This window comes from Suncus etruscus, chromosome 5, assembly GCF_024139225.1.
Source record: "Suncus etruscus isolate mSunEtr1 chromosome 5, mSunEtr1.pri.cur, whole genome shotgun sequence".
In the NCBI taxonomy this organism is placed as follows: domain Eukaryota; kingdom Metazoa; phylum Chordata; class Mammalia; order Eulipotyphla; family Soricidae; genus Suncus; species Suncus etruscus.
Window position 1 is genome coordinate 140147585 of NC_064852.1, and position 16603 is coordinate 140164187.

Here is a 16603-nt window from a genome sequence, read left to right on the forward strand (position 1 = left end):
AGCATATGATAGAATTTTTTAAATAATAATACTTTTTATTTTGACCAAAGTGCATTACGTATCTTTCACAGTAATATTTTAGGTACATATTAATATTGAATCAGGGTAGTTCCTACCATCAAAGTTGTCCTCTCTCCACCCCCATTCCCGGCATGCATCCCGTATCCCTCCCTTCCCTTCCAGACTGCTAGTATAAGTGGTCCCCTCTGTGTCTAGCTTGTTGTAGATTGGATATCGATTCTGTTGTCCTTGGCTTTGGATTTGGTGTTTAAAACTGATCATTTTTTTTTTACAACTTAATGATCATTCAACTGTTTGATTCTGGTTCCCTCCATTATTTCCCTCTCAATTTGAGGGGCGGAACGAGATGGTTCAAGTTATGTGGTTCTGTTTGAAGAAGAGAAAAAAGATAGAAAAGGGTAAAAATCAAACAAGCCGAAAATCTGTGGGTGGAGTCTTTCTAGAGACTCTAAACATCGGTTTGAGAGAGGAATAAGATGAGGTCATTTCAGTGGCAATTTTGTCTAGAATACTAAATGCATTTGAGATAGAAATTTGAAATTTGGATGTAAAGAGGCTGTTGTTTTCAAGAAAAGTCTTTAGTCTATAACAGAGATATGTGACTTCTGAAGTAAATTCTAGGACTAGGGCTTGGTTTTAATCAGGTTGGAGAATAAGAGTATATATTTCTCCAGTTATCTAAAAGACGATATGAATAGAAAAAATTACTGAATGAGGAGAGCAAAGACACTAGCCATAGTGTCTACATTCTAGTAGTTCCAGAGAATGCAATCCAGGACCAAAATAGGTGGATATTTTTGTTTTTGCTTATATATATATAATTATATATAGTATATATAATATATATTATGTTTTATTCTTATAAAATTTTATCACAAGTTAACAAGAAAGGAAATCAAGATCAAAGTTCACTGAATAACTGACATTTAAATAATGCTTTTTATATTTATTCTCAATAAATGTAACTAAATGTAAAACTAACCAATATTAGTACAAATACAGATAAATGAATCAAACTTTAACAGTGCCATTAATTATTTCCTGACAAGATCAACTAATATAAAATAAAAGAAAAATAGTTTATAACTATACTAACTCTTTGACCAGAATATTGACATTTTTATTGGTATTTTGGCTTCCCAGTAAGTTCTCTACTAGATTGTAAATTAGGTAGTTAATAATAACAAAGTTGATAGCTATTAGTTATTCATTTGAAACATAAAAGTCATGAAGTAATGTTTCATAGGACACAGGTGTATGGAGATTTAACTGTTACTTATAAAAGAATCACAAATAATTAATGCATATTTCTGCTTTGAATGAAATGAGTAATCACTTTAAATTGTTGGTAAAAAGGAGCACCAGAACAAATCATGTAGAGATTGAGAATTTAGTCAAAGTATTGAAACTTGAAAATAATATTATAGCAAAACCTGTTTCTAAATAATATTAAAACTATTTTGCACTTTATAAAACTATTTTTGAATAAGCACCAGTGAGATTTTCTTCTGAATATTACACTAGACATTGATTTCTGAGATAAGAAAATCATGTGGAAGATTTTATTCCTCTTCATTTCATACTCAAAATGTATGACAGTTTAAAAGAAAACACAAAATTCATACTTTTCCCAACTATTATCATTTAGAATCTGAATTTATAGTCTGGTCTCTGTTACATATCTATCTGACTTTGGATCTTTTTCAGAACCAGAGCTACTCCTCCACTGAGTCATAGTTTAGTATAAACAATTTACATTTTTTATTACAAAATTTATAGTTTTCAGTTATGCAATACAATTTTTTACTTGTTATTCAACCATTTATAAAATTAGTAGAGTTTTTATCCCATGCTTTTAGTAGTTTTATTTCTTAAGTGTGTTATACAATTTTTGTGATATTCCATTCAAAATTTACTGCATTCACTAATCTCTGTTAGGGCCCACTGATTTATAGGTTTTACATGTATGCTTGCCACAAAATTGGAGATGAGATACAATTCTGCCTGTATCTATATATGGAACTCACCAACTATACTATCATTGTATACCTTCAAATTCCCCTTTTTCCTAATAGACTTTTTTTAGTTAGATCTTGAACTTCATAAAAAGAATATAACCTAAATTTTCCACAAAGAGACAAAATATTAGTTTAGGTTATACCATTCTGAGAATATTCAGATAACCACAATTAGTTCAACATAATAAAATTTGTGGGATAATTAAAATTAAATTGGCAGGTCAAATGACCTGACTATAGTCTTAAATCTTAGAAATTTAAAAGATGGAAAAATATAGCTATGATTTTCTCTTTCATTTGACTTTATGCCTCTACACTTATGATTTTATATAATGTTATATGAATTAAAAACTCTAACTCATTGCTGTATAATGATTATGTTCATTATTTATTTAATGCACCTTAATTATTTAGAATTTAAATACTTAAACTCCTCAGTTACTTAAAATTTTTAATGTAAAATTTAATTAAATATACATCACACCTCCAACAGAGATTTAAAATTAGATATCAGAGATAAAAGCTGGAAGTTATAACCAGTTAAAATTATTAAAAAAAAAAAACAAACTACTCATTCTAGAAACTACAATTCTTGGGCTGGCAAAGAGTAATAGAAAAGTTTAGATCACATCCATTTTACTTTACCCTTTAAAGATTTCTCTTTTAAAAATTCTCTTGATTTAGCTAAAATTGAATTAACCCTTATTACTCTTTTTCATATCTCTTTCTCCTCATAGAATTCATAGATTCCTATGAATCTCAGTTGCCTCACCTACAATTGCGTAGCTTTCAGAAGTGTGATATCCTTTACATTTTGTCATTTGTTTAGTGTAGGGCTCTATCGACCCAGCAGTGCTTGAAAGCTACCTCCCATGTTTATTTTTGCTATGATCTATTTTTATGGTTTAAAAAATAATGACTTTAACACCAAGGTTTAAAATGTTGTTAAAAGTACAGAGGAGAGTTTTGTTTGTTTGTTCACAATTCAAAGTTTACACGACTGAACTTCAGTCATATAGTCTCAACACCCTCGAACAGTGAACATTCTGGACAATAATGTCCCCAGTTTGTGTCTCTCCCTCCCCATTATCCTCTCCCTTGTCTCCTTGCCCCCCCCCTCTCTCTCTCTCTCTCTCTCTCTCTCTGACACACTGTGGCTTGCAATATTGCTGCTGAAGTGGGAATCAATCATATCACTTTATCTCCTTTCTTGTTCAGAGTGATAAGTTGTCACTATCATTGTTATGGTGGCTTCTTCTTTCTCCACCTTTAATGCACTGCCCAACTCTTAGTGGCAAGCTTCCTATCTAGGATCAGAATTCACAACATTTCTTTTTTTTTTCCTCTTTTTTCTTTATTTAAACATCTTGATTGTCAATATGATTGGATTAGGTTTCAGTCATGTAAAGAACACCCTCCTTCACCAGTGCAACATTCCCACCACTAATGTCCCAAATCTCCCTCCATCCCACCCCACCCCCACCTGTACTCCAGACAGGCTTTCCACTTCCCTCATTCATTCACATGATTATGGTAGTTCTCAGTGTAGTTATTTTTATAACTGCACTCACCACTCTTTTTGGTGAGCTTCATGAAGTGAGCTGGAAGTTCCAGCCCTCCTCTCATTGTCTCTGAGGATTGTTGCAAAAATGACTTTTATTTTTCTTAAAACCCATAGATGAGTGAGACTATTCCGCGTCTCTCTCTCTCCCTCTGACTTATTTCACTCAGCATGATAGACTCCATGTACATCCATGAAGAGGAAAATTTCATGACTTCATCTCTACTGACGGCTGCATAATATTCCATTGTGTATATGTACCACCGTTTCTTTAGCCGTTCATCTGTTGAAGGGCATCTTGGTTGTTTCCAGAGCCTGGCTATTGTGAATAGTGCTGCAATAAATATAGGTGTGAGGAAGGGGTTTTTGTATTGTATTCTTGTGATCTTAGGGTATATCCCTAGAAGTGGAATAACTGGGTCGTTTGGGAACTCAATTTCCAGATTCTGGAGGAATCTATATATTGCTTTCCATTGAGGTTGACTAGACGGCAATTCCACCAGCAGTGGATAAGAGTTCCTTTCTCTCCACATCCCCACCAGCACTGACTGTTCTCATTCTTTGTGATGTGTGCGAGTCTCTGTGGTGTGAGATGGTATCTCATCATTCTTTTGATTTGCATCTCCCTGAAAATTAGTGATGGGGAGCATTTTTTCATGTGCCTTTTGGCCATTTGTATTTCTTTTTTAACAAAGTGTCTGTTCATTTCTTCTCCCCATTTTTTGATGGGATTAGATGATTTTTTCTTATATAGTTCTGTTAGTGCCCTGTATATTTTGGATATCAGCCCCTTATCTGAAGGGTGTTGGGTGAATAGTTTCTCCCACTCAGTGGCTGACTCTTATATCCTGGGCACTATTTCTTTTGAGGTATAGAAGCTTCTCAGTTTAATGTATTCCCATCTGTTGATCTCTGCTTCCACTCTTTTGGATAGTGCAGTTTCCTCCTTGAAGATGCCTTTTGTCTCAATGTCATGGAGTGTTTTACCGATGTGTTGTTCTATATACCTTATGGTATCAAGTCTGATATCATGGTCTTTAATCCATTTAGATTTTACCTTCGTACATAATGTTAACTGGGGGTCTATGTTCGCTTTTTTGCAAGTGGCTAACCAGTTCTGCCAGCACCACTTGTTGAAGAGGTTTTCCCTGCTCCACTTAGGATTTCTTGTTCCTTTGTCAAAAATTAGGTGACTGTAAGTCTGGAGAACATTGTCTGAGAACTCAAGCCTATTCCACTGATCTGAGGGTCTGTCTTTATTCCAATATCATACTGTTTTCATAACTATTGCATTGTAGTACAATTTAAAGTTGGGGAAAGTAATGTATCCCATTTTCCTTTTCGCTAGGAGTGCGTTAGCTTTCGAGGTTGTTTATTGTTCCAGATTGGCTAGGATTGATCGTACCTCTTCTTGAAAGATTTGAAAAATTCATTAGAAAATCCATCTGGGCCTGGGCTTTTCTTTTTGGGCAGATGTTTGATTACAGTTTCAATTTCCTCAGTAGTGATGGGGGTGTCTAGATATGCTACATCCTCCTTAATTAACTGTGGTAGGTTATAAGTGTCCAAGAATTTTTCCATTTCTTCTAGCTTCTCATGTTTAGTAGCATAAAGTTTCTCAAAATAGTCTCTGATTACCCCTTTGGATCTCTGCAATATCTGTCGTGATCTTCCCCTTCTCATTTCTAATATGGGTTATCAGGTTTCTCTCTTTCCTTGTGAGTTGCCAATGGTCTATCAATCTTGTTTATTTTGTCAAAGAACCAACTTCTGCCTTGGTTGATCTTTCAGATTGTTTTTTGGTTTTCCACTTCATTGATTTCTGCTTTCCGCTTTGTTATTTCCTTCTATCTCCCTATTTTTGGTTCCCTTTGTTGGCCATATTCTAATTTTTTGAGCTGCTTCATTAAGTTATTCAGGTATGCCCCTTCTTCCTTCCTGATGTGTGCTTGTAGAGCTACAAATTTTTATCTCAGTGCTGCTCTTGCTGTGTCCCATAGATTCTGGCTTTTTTTGTCTTCATTATCATTTGTTTCCAGAAAAGTTTTGATTTCCTTTTTGATTTCATCTCGGATTCACCTCACAGTAGCAGGGTGTTTAATTTCCAATTCTTAAAGTTTTTCTTTTGTGTGCCTTTGTACTTCACATATGATTTCAGAGATTTGTGGTCATCAAAGGTAGCCTACAAGATTTCTATCCTCTTAATTTTATGAAGGTATGTTTTATGCATCAGCATGTAGTCTATCCTGCAGTATAACCCATGTACATTGGAGAAGAATGTGTATCCAGGATTTTGGGGATGGAGTTCCTATATATATATATATATATATATATATATATATATATATATATATATATATATATATATTAGTCCTCTTTCTTCCATTACACTTTTAAGGGCTAGTATGTTTTTGTTGGGTTTTAGTCTAATTGACCTATCAAGTGTTGATAGGGCCATGTTGAGGTCTCCCACAATTATTGTGTTATTATTGATGTCTTCTTTCAGATTTGTCAGTAACTGTATTAGATAATTTGCTGGTCTCTCATTGGGTGCATATATGTTTAATAATTTGATTTCTTCCTGTTGTACATATCTCTTGATTAGTACATAGTGTCCATCTTTGTCCCTTACCACTTTTCTGAGTATAAAGTTGGTGTCATCAGATATTCATATGGCCACCCCAGCTTTTTTGAGGGTGTTATTTGCTTGGATGATTTTCCTCCAGCCTTTGATTTTGAGTCTATGTTTGTTCTGACTATTCAGTTGTGTTTCTTGTAGGCAGCAGAAGGTTGGATTCATCTTTTTGACCCAGTTTGTCACTCTGTATCTTTTAATTGGTGAATTTAGTCCATTGACATTGAGGGAGATGATTTTCATAGGATTTAATGTCATCTTTGTAGATCTGTTTGCTTTGTTTGTTCGTCTCTCTTGTCTTAAAGTAGACCTGTCAGTTTTTTTTTTAAGGCTGATTTTTCATCTGTGAAGTTTCTGAGCTGTTGTTTATCCATGAAGCTATGTATTCTTCCTTCAAACCTGAATGTGAGTAGAGCTGGGTGCAGTATTCTTGGTGAGGCATTCATTTTGTTCAGGCTTGTCACAATATTCCACCACTGTCTTCTGGCCTTGAGAGTTTCTTGTGACGTGTCTGCTGTAAGTCTTAAGGATGCTCTTTTGAATGTACTTTCCCTTTTTTATTTTGCTCCTTTCAGTATTCTATCTCTATTTGTGGGATTTGTCATTGTAATGAGGATGTGTCTTGGGGTGTATTTATTTGGGTCTCTTCTAGCTGGTACTCTTCAGCCATATAGGATTTGATTGCATTAGTCTTTAACTCTGGGAGTATCTCTTTGATGATGTCTTTGACAGTTGATTCTTCCTGGAGATCTCTGGGACTCCAATGATTCTATTTTCATCTGCTCGCATTTCTTGAGTACTTTTTCCATTGCCTGATCATTTGTCTTAAGGTTCTTTTCCAATTTCTTCTGCTGTGTTGAGTTTTTCTGCATCTCATCTTCCAGTATTCTGATTCTCTCCTCAGCTGCTGTTACCCTGCTGGCGAGGCCATCCATTGAGGTTTCAGTTGAACTACCTTTTTTTTTCAGATCTGTTAATTCTGTTTGGAGTTTTCTGATTTCTGTCTTTGTGTTCTGTTCAGATCAATCTATGTTTTCTTTGAGTTCTACAAACATCTTCCATATTGCTATTTTAAGTTCCTTATCTGAGAGGTTAATCAGATGGTTGGAATTTTTTAGGTCAGCCAAACTATCATCTTCATTCTCTATGCATGGTGTTTGCCTGCGAAGTTTCCCCATTGTCACGCTTGTAGTGTGATTTTTTTTCTGCGTATTGTGGTGGGGTTCATTGGTTCGAAAGAGTGTGTGGCAGCGAAGCGGAGTGGTCATGCTCTTCTGAGGCCGCTTCCTAGGTCTCTGAGGAGAGCTTCAAGTATTCAGGGAAGACAGACAAGCAAAGCAAAGAGTTCCCTTCAAGTCTTCAGGGTCATCCAAGGCACAGCAGGAGGGCGGAGCCAGCCAAGAACTCTCTGTAGTAGGCAGGATCACTGGCAGAAACACTGATGAAATCCAGTCTTAGGCTGCTGGAAGCACCATGGCCCAAGATGGCTTATACACCCTTCTGACACCCAGCAGAAACCAGCAGGAATCAGTGTGTGTAAGTCCCGACCCCCCTCTGAAGCAGGCCACAACATTTATTTTAAAGTCCATGATACCAAGGACTTTCTTTGGCTTTTCATAATCAACCTGGTTTCTCTCATCCTGGCGTTTTACTGTCTGCCTTTGTCTCACCAACAATTTTTCTGAAGTTATTTCCCTCACTCCTTTTCTTTCAGGTGAAGATATAAATAAGTGATTTATTCATTGACCACATACGCACACATAAACACACACTCATAACCAGACACTCTCTATTCAGCAACCTTTGAAATGTTCCTCAGTGTCATATTAAATATATTCTCTTCTTTTCAATATATCAATAAATTTTATATCAGACCTTCTAAAATTTTCCTTTAATGGAATATTAATATTTGGTTGGGGGTTATAGTGATAGTTTAGCAGGTAGAACTCTTGTTTTGTTTCCAGATAACCAGGTTCAATTTCAATCTATTTGGTGAGGAGTGGTTTTTGAGTACAGAGCCAGGAGTAAACCCTGAAAACTTTCAAGTGTAACCTCTAACCCCCGATTTTTTTCTTGTATCTTTGGAGTACTTGTCATATAAGAGGTGCTCAATAATATGTATTAATGAATTCTAAGAGAATTGCACACTTTTGTTATCTACTATAGCCAAAATTATGTAGCAACAAAATAATTTATAAATGTTTATATAAAAGTTATATGTTTATAGAATTTAATATAAGATATAATTAAATTATATTAACACATAATTAAATTATATTAACACATAATTAAATTATATTAACACATAATTAAATTATATTAATAATATATGCTTATTGATTTATAAATATTTTCTGCATTCAAGAATTATTATATTTCACACTATTCCGTAGTATGCCATGGTCTCATTTTTTTTGTTATACCTAAATATAGCCTTGGCATTCTTCTTGGCCCTGAAAATTCAGAGATAAAATTTATCTGAATTCCGAATATTCCTTCCCCAGCATGTATGGCAGGCTTGAAGGGTCACAGAAGAGCATTATTCACAGTCACATTTGTGCCAGTCACGCTGGCATCTCCCTGCTGCTCACAGCATCTGTTTCTTTCAAGGACTGTGCTCCTGAGCTTTTAGCATTCCCATCACTTCGTCTGTTATTTATTTGGAACATTGGTTTCAATTAGCCATTTGGATATTTTTTAAACCTCAGTACTCATTATACTTTCCATATCATCCCAGGCAGTTCCTCATTCTGCATGGATTCTGCTCTTGGCTCTTAATATGGAGTCTCTGGCCTGATGTATTTACCTTTTCAGCCTTTGCAAATGTGCATTCTGGTGCAGAAGGCCTGTAATAGCTATTTTCAAACTTTTTTAAAAAAAAAAATTTTGGAACATGCTAGTAGGAAAAAGTTCCAGGAAATCCGTCTCCCTCTCATCTTCATACCCATGTGCCATATATTTCTTGTCATAGCAGCAGACTACCTCTGTTAACAACTTCTTACAAACACAGCATCACCCATTTAGGTACAGAGTCCTGCATATATACAATGCACATAGACACACTATCCATTAGTGACAAAGTGGTTTATTTAAAGTACAGATGATATTTATGTCTTTTACTTACTGAGAATGCAGTACAGATTATATTTATATGTCTTTTGTTTATTGAGAATGCATTTGATAATAAAACTCAATTTCAAACCTCAATTTTATAAAGCTTCATATCTTTTTTATTTTTAATATTTATTTATGTTGATTGATTGATTGATTAGTTGATTGGTCATTGGGCCCAGCAGTGTTCAGGGGTTACTCCTGGCTCTGCACTCAGAAATCGCCCCTGGCAGTTGGAGGACCATGCGGGATGCTGGGAATCTAACAGCATCCCTCCCCTGTTGGCCCCGTGCAAGGCAAAGGCCCTGTTGCTTTGCTATCACTCTGACCCTCAAGCTTCATCTCTTAATGCCTTTTGAACACTCCCTTATTTTTTTCTTATGTTCTTTGCATTTGACATTTAGACCCTGAAATCTTTGCATAACAATTTAAATTCTTTACAAATGTTCTGTATTTTGGAAAAGATATAAACAAGTATACATTAATCTACCTACAACTTTCTAGTATTCAGTAAGATTACTTGCTTCTTGTCCATGTGTCTTTATAATATTATTCTGAAATCATCCTGCTTACATTCTCAATTTATTGCTTTTATTTCAGCATCACATATAATGAAATTTATAAATACTCTATAGGACATTTAGTTTGTAGAAAGTGATACTTACCTTACATGTAATGTAGCCCACCTCATATATATCCCTATTCCACATATGATCCCTCAAGGACTGCCTGTATTGATCCCTGACCATAGAATCAGGAGTATGCCCTAAGTATAACAAATGTAAGGCCAAAACCACTTAAGAATGATGAATAAAATAAATTATTTTCAAATTAAGCTCACTGTACTCACAGATTTGTATAACTTAATAACATTGTGATGCCCCATTATTCTTTTTAGAAACTCCCTGCAGAAGTAGAGTGATTGTGTATTGTGATAATTTTGAAAGCTTAATGTATACTTGTTATAGCTGCTCACAATTTAACAAAACTCTTAATGTTCTATAAATAGCACTATAATTCAATTAGCATTGTAATATGTTGCGTAACTCAGAGTTATTAGAAGTTGTAATTTTTGGATGAATACATACTTATTACTGTGAAAGTGATTTAGTTTATATTTAAGGAGCAAGTTTTCTAAAATTAATAAAGTATAATGAAAGTAAAATTTTATAAAGGTGTTATTAATTTATTGCAAATTTGCCATATTATAAGCAAGAAAATGAATCACCCACATTTTATTCCTAATTTTAATGTTATTTATCATGACATATACTAGTCATCAATGAGGTGGTATAATTAGATGCTCAGTGGTGGTCAAATTTATATAGCACAAGCACTGTTGATATTTACTGATGCACATCTTAAGCCTATATAATGCTATAATTTATTATTATTTTAATTATAAAATGTGCAATGGTGCCTGAAGAGATAATATGAAAATTAGGTACATAACCTGTATGCAATTTATGGGGTTGATCTATTGTACCACATATTATCTCCTGAGTGCCACCAGAGTCACTCCTAGAACGAGCGAGGAGTAGACCTTAGTTCTGTCCCATGTGGGCCCAACCACCCTCTCTTCCAAAAGTCAAAAAATAAATAGATATGTAAGGACTTTCTAAAAACAAAAGTATGCACGTTGTAGTTACATTACAAATAAATTCTGCTTGCTACAGAATATGAGACCAACTCAAGCTAAATCACTGTATAGGAATTACATAATTTCAGGATTACAGAGTAATTTTTTTTATCTGATCTTCCATTTTTCTACAATAGAGATCCTAGTGAATGTCACTGAAAGATTGACCATATAAGTTTTTCTTTTCAATTTTAGTTTCAAGGTGCACCATATGAAATTTCCCTTTAAGTACATTTCCAAAGTTGTTTGCCTTTCTATAAAAGTATTCTACTTTCAAGAAAACCAGCACTGAAGAGTTTTAGTGACTTTATAGCAGGAATCAACTTTGAAATAAAAAAATGCAATTTTGAAAATTATATTTTGAAATGTAGCTATATAGAATGATACTGTTGAATTGTCTGTTTTTGCAGATCTACTCTGTAGGTGATCACATGAATTAATGGGGATTCAGCTAATCCTAGAAATTTCCTTATTTTAGAAACCTAGATAGTACCTAAACTCTCAAAGATACTAGTTTCATTGTCCAAGGAAAGATCTTTAGTCCCTTCTGGTAAAACATATATTTAGCAATAGAAAGCATCTTAGTTCAATATAATTAATTCTGTCTAACATTTTTGATATGTTGATGAAGAGAGTACATATATAGATATTGCATTGGAGAACAGAAAAAGAACAACCAGGTAAAATGAACACATTAATAAAAACTTTGTAGTGTAATATGTCAAATATATTCCAATTTTCAGGTTTTCTTTAGTAATGATCCGAAGTAAACGTGTAGTTAAAGAATTACAAAAGTTTACATTTTTCTTTTTTTCCCCTCGCCCCATGGTTTACATCTTTTCATCACAATCATACATTTTATATTTCCATCATTGGAATGAAAATTCATCCTATACAATACTATTTTCGTTTCTTTTTATAAAATTATATATTACTTTATTTAAAGAATTTTTACATAATTGCTTATAATACATTTGTTTCTGCCATTTTATGTTACAATATCAATCCCTTCCCCAATGTAAAATTCCCTCCACGATTGTCCCCAAATTTTTATCTATTTCCAAGATAGAATCAACTACTAATTTCTGCAGCATATTTTTCAGAAGAGTTCTAAATAAGATTTTCATGGCAATAAAGTCTTCACAAATACAAATATGTCATCAATACTACTTGCCATTTTAACCACAAAATGTGACAGTCCTTGACACTCTAGACTACTTTATATTTTTAGTGATTCTTTTTTAAATTAATATCTTTATTTAAACACCTTGATTACAAATATGATTGTAGTTGGGTTTTGGTCATGTAAAGAACACCCCCTTCACCAGTGCAACATTCCCATCACCAATGTCCCAAATCTCCCTCCTCCCCACCCCACCCCACCCCTGCCTGTACTCTAGACAGCCTACTTCCCTCATTCAGTCACATTGTTATGATAGTTCTCAATGTAGTTATTTCTCTAACTTCACTCATCACTCTTTGTGGTGAGCTTCAAGTATTGAGCTGGATCTTCCAGTCCTCCTCTCTTTTGTCTCTGAGAATTATTGCAAAAATGTCTTATGTTTTACTTAAAACCCATAGATGAGACTATTCTGCATCTATCTCTCTCCCTCTGGCTTATTCCACTCAGCATAATAGATTCCATGTACATTTATGTATAAGAAAATGACTTCATGTGCAGTGAAGGCTGCATAATATTCCATTGTGTATATGTACCTCTTTCTTTAGCCATTCATCTGTTGAAGGGCATCTTGGTTGTTTCCAGAGTCTGGCTATTGAAAATAGCGCTACAATGAATATAGGTGTAAGGAAGGGATTTATGTATTGTGTTTTAGAATTCCTAGGGTATATCCCTAGGAGTGGTATAGCTGGATCGAGTGAGAGCTCCATTTTCATTTTTTGGAGGAATCTCCTTATCACTTTCCATAAAGGTTGAACTAAACAGCATCCCACCAGCAGTGAATATGAGTTCCTTTCTCTTCACATCCCCACCAGTAGTGCTTGTTCTCATTATTTGTGATGTGTGCCAATTTCTGTAACGTGAGATGATACCTCATGGTTGTTTTGAGGTGCATCTCCCTGGTGATTAGTGATGTGGAGCATTTTTTCATGTGCCTTTGGCCATTTGTATTTTGTCTTTGACAAAGTGTCTGTTCATTTCTTCTCCCCATTAGATGTTTGTTTCTCGTAAAGTTCCATCAGTGTCTTGTATATTTTGGATATTAGCCCTTATCTAATGGGTATTGGGTGAATATTTTCTCCCACTCAGTGGCTGGCTCTTGTATCCTGGGCATTATTTTCTTTGAGGTGCAGAAGCTTCTCAGTTTAATATATTCACATCTGTTTATCTTTGCTTCCACTTGTTTAGAGTGCTGTTTCCTCCTTAAAGATGCCTTTAGTCTCAATGTCTGAGTTCACTTTTTTTGCAATTGGCTAACCAGTTTTGCCAACACCACTTATTAAAGATGCTTTCCTTGTTCCATTTAAGATTTCTTGCTCCTTTATCAAAAATTAGATGATTGTATATATGGGGAACTTTCGCTGAGTACGCAAGCCTATTCCACTGATCTGAGGGTTTGTCGTTATTCCAATGTCATGCAGTTTTAATAACTATTCCTTGATAATACAGTTTAAAATTGGTGAAAGTAATGCCTCCCATATTCCTTTTCCCAAGAATTGCTTTCGCTATTCAAGGATGTTTATTGATCCAAATTAATTTCAGAAGAGTTTGATTCACTTCTTTGAAGAATGTCATGGGTATCGTCAGAGGGATCACATTAAATCTGTACAATGCTTTGGAGAGTATTGCCATTTTAATTATGTTAAGCCTGGTGTGTGTGTTTCCATTTCCACATGTCCTATCTTATTTCTTCGATCAGATCTTATTGTTTTCTTTTGATAGGTCCTTCATGTCTTTAATCACATTGACTTCAAGATATTTTAGTTTGTTTGGCACTAATGTGAATGGGGTTGTTTTCTTAATGTCCATTTCTTTCCTATAATTATTGGTGTATAAAAAGGCCACTGATTTCTGTGTGTTAATTTTGTAGCCTGCCACATTGCTATATGAATCTATTGTTTCTAGAAGATTTTTTTGGATTAACTTTGGAAATTTGTATTCATTTTTTCAGCTTAAATCTAAAACATATTTCCATGAATACTTTTCCTTAAATCACTCAAAAATCAGGTTAATGTAGATATAAGATATTCCTGTAAGATATTCACACACTGTATTAGCTAATTATCGCTTCAAGCATAATTTCAAGTGTTAGAGGCTTCAATGGTTGTATTCAATTATTTTTCACAATTTTGACATGATGCATTTGAATTCAAATTGTGCTTGGTTTATTTCAGATGTTTTGCATGTTCTGCCTTGTTCCAATATAGTTTTAATCATAATACTGTCAACAGGAAATGCTCTAAGTTGTCCTTACACTTTTTATATTTTAGTAGACTTGTCAGGAAGGGATATGGTGTCTTAGGAAATTGACTGAAAGAGCGAAAACAAAGCCCCATACCTTTACAAAATAGAGCTCAAGAAATTACATTCGTGTTATAACATTTTTTGTTTTCTGTATACTGTTTACAAAAGGAAATCATAAACATGGTCATGTCCAACAGAGTTGGAAAATATATTCTACCACTCAAATTATATAATTAAAAAGAATTATTATCACATTGAATAACACACATAGATATTATATAAACATATTTTTCTTTTTCTTTTGTTCTGTACTATTACCTACATATGATGGTAGCTAGCGAGGAATAGGAATTGATTACATATTTATTGAATAATGATATATAGTAATGCTGTTTTTAATAACTAAACTTATTCCTGAAATTTAATGGAAATATTGACATTTTATTCTTAAGCACTTAATAAGTTTTATTGACTTATTAAATATCACTTCCTAAAGTAACTGATATGTATAATATTAAATATATAGAAAGTGAAACAGTTACACATATTAGTTCATAGACAACTAGAGTTTAAGAACTTTTAGAAAATGGTGTATGAGCTGTCCATGTGGTAACTGAGCAAGAAATAATATGTCACCAGATTAAGAATATAAAGTATGATATCTGACAGTCTGAATAAAAGTGTCAGAGATAGTGGGTATTTTATTTTTGTTACACTCTTCCATTTCATTAAGGCTTTAACTCAAATGTCATTTTGCATTTCACACCCTGTCTATTTTTTTGTCTCTCTCACTATAATGTACACTCTCTTAGAACATTCTCTCTATATAATTCACTGATAGTTGCTCTGACTGTAGAAATTTGGACTCTAAGAAAATACTGGAATGAGGAAACTAGTAAGATGGTAAATAAATAAACCAAAGGCGATAACATTTTGTAAAGAAAACATTAATGACACTTGTCATTGGCCCACAACTATATAAAGTATAATAGTGTATGTATGTTTATCGTGAAACCAAAATGTAACATGTTTATAGTGGATCTTTTATGGAGTAACAGCACTGATGGTTTTGAGAGCTTGATAGATATACTATGGTTAAGGTGCCTCCCTTTTGTGCAGCTTGACAGAGTTCAATGCGTGGCACTACAAACAGTTCCAAAGCAAATCTAGAAATGAGCCATGAAGAGAGAACAGAATAAGGTCCAAGTTTAGTTGATTGTGGCCCCTCCAAAACAAAATAATTATGATGATAGGGGCTGGAGTAATTATACAGCTAATGGGAGCTTGCTTTCTAGAAAAAAATAAAGTTCAGTTCCTGATATCGCATATGGTTTCCTGAACACATGAAAAGTGATTCTTGAGTGCAGACCCAGGAAAATCCCTGAGCACTGATTATGATAGTGATTAAATAATAATAAATCATTAATAAATGTTAGTGACCATACTTAGTAGGATTTTGACTCATAAGAAATAGAATAAAATATCAAATATGTTTATAGGATCAAGATATTCTCACAAAGTTAGAGAACTTCAGGTATGTTTCATCAACCTTAGATATAGTAAAATAAATTTAAGAACAAATATTGTGTCTTCATATTATTGTAATTATTATGCAAAAAAGCATTGAAGTAGTGGTCAACTATAATGATTTTTAGTACAAAATATATTTTCATTTTGGTAACTTTTTAAGTTTTATCAGCTATAGTTTTAAACAATTTAAATATTTGTGTAATATTTTATAAATAAAATAATGCCAGTTAATATTTACATGTTCTTCATCAAAGAGAAAAATTATAAAACTTTTCAGAATTCAGCACTGAACATACACATTGAGTTATATAGCAGTTATATATCTAATGTATGATGTAGTATCTGATGTTTTTTCATTTTGTGAAAAAATATAAGAGAATACATAAAAGAGAGATAAATAACAAAATTTCCTACTTTACATTTTGTATTTTTGTCCATCTAATAAAATAAAGATAATATATGACTCAGAGGCCAGAAGGCTTAATGTAGATTTAAAATGGGTAGGTATCATTTTTCTGACTTCATCTCTACATCTGGTGCTTAGAAACTGAGTTAGTTAGCAACAAATTAAGTCTTACTAGATGTACCTTATTTCAGGTTTATATGGCTTCTTGCATTATTAAGAAAGCTAGCATTTGGTATGCATGAGTTCTTATATGTGCGT

The 16603-nt window shown here is 33.6% G+C and overlaps 1 protein-coding gene across 1 annotated transcript in view; it reads left to right on the forward strand.

Annotated features, from left to right (window-relative positions):
• CSMD3 (CUB and Sushi multiple domains 3) overlaps positions 1-16603 on the forward strand; it is a 1236222-nt gene that overhangs the window by 415791 nt on the left and 803828 nt on the right. The window lies entirely within an intron of this gene.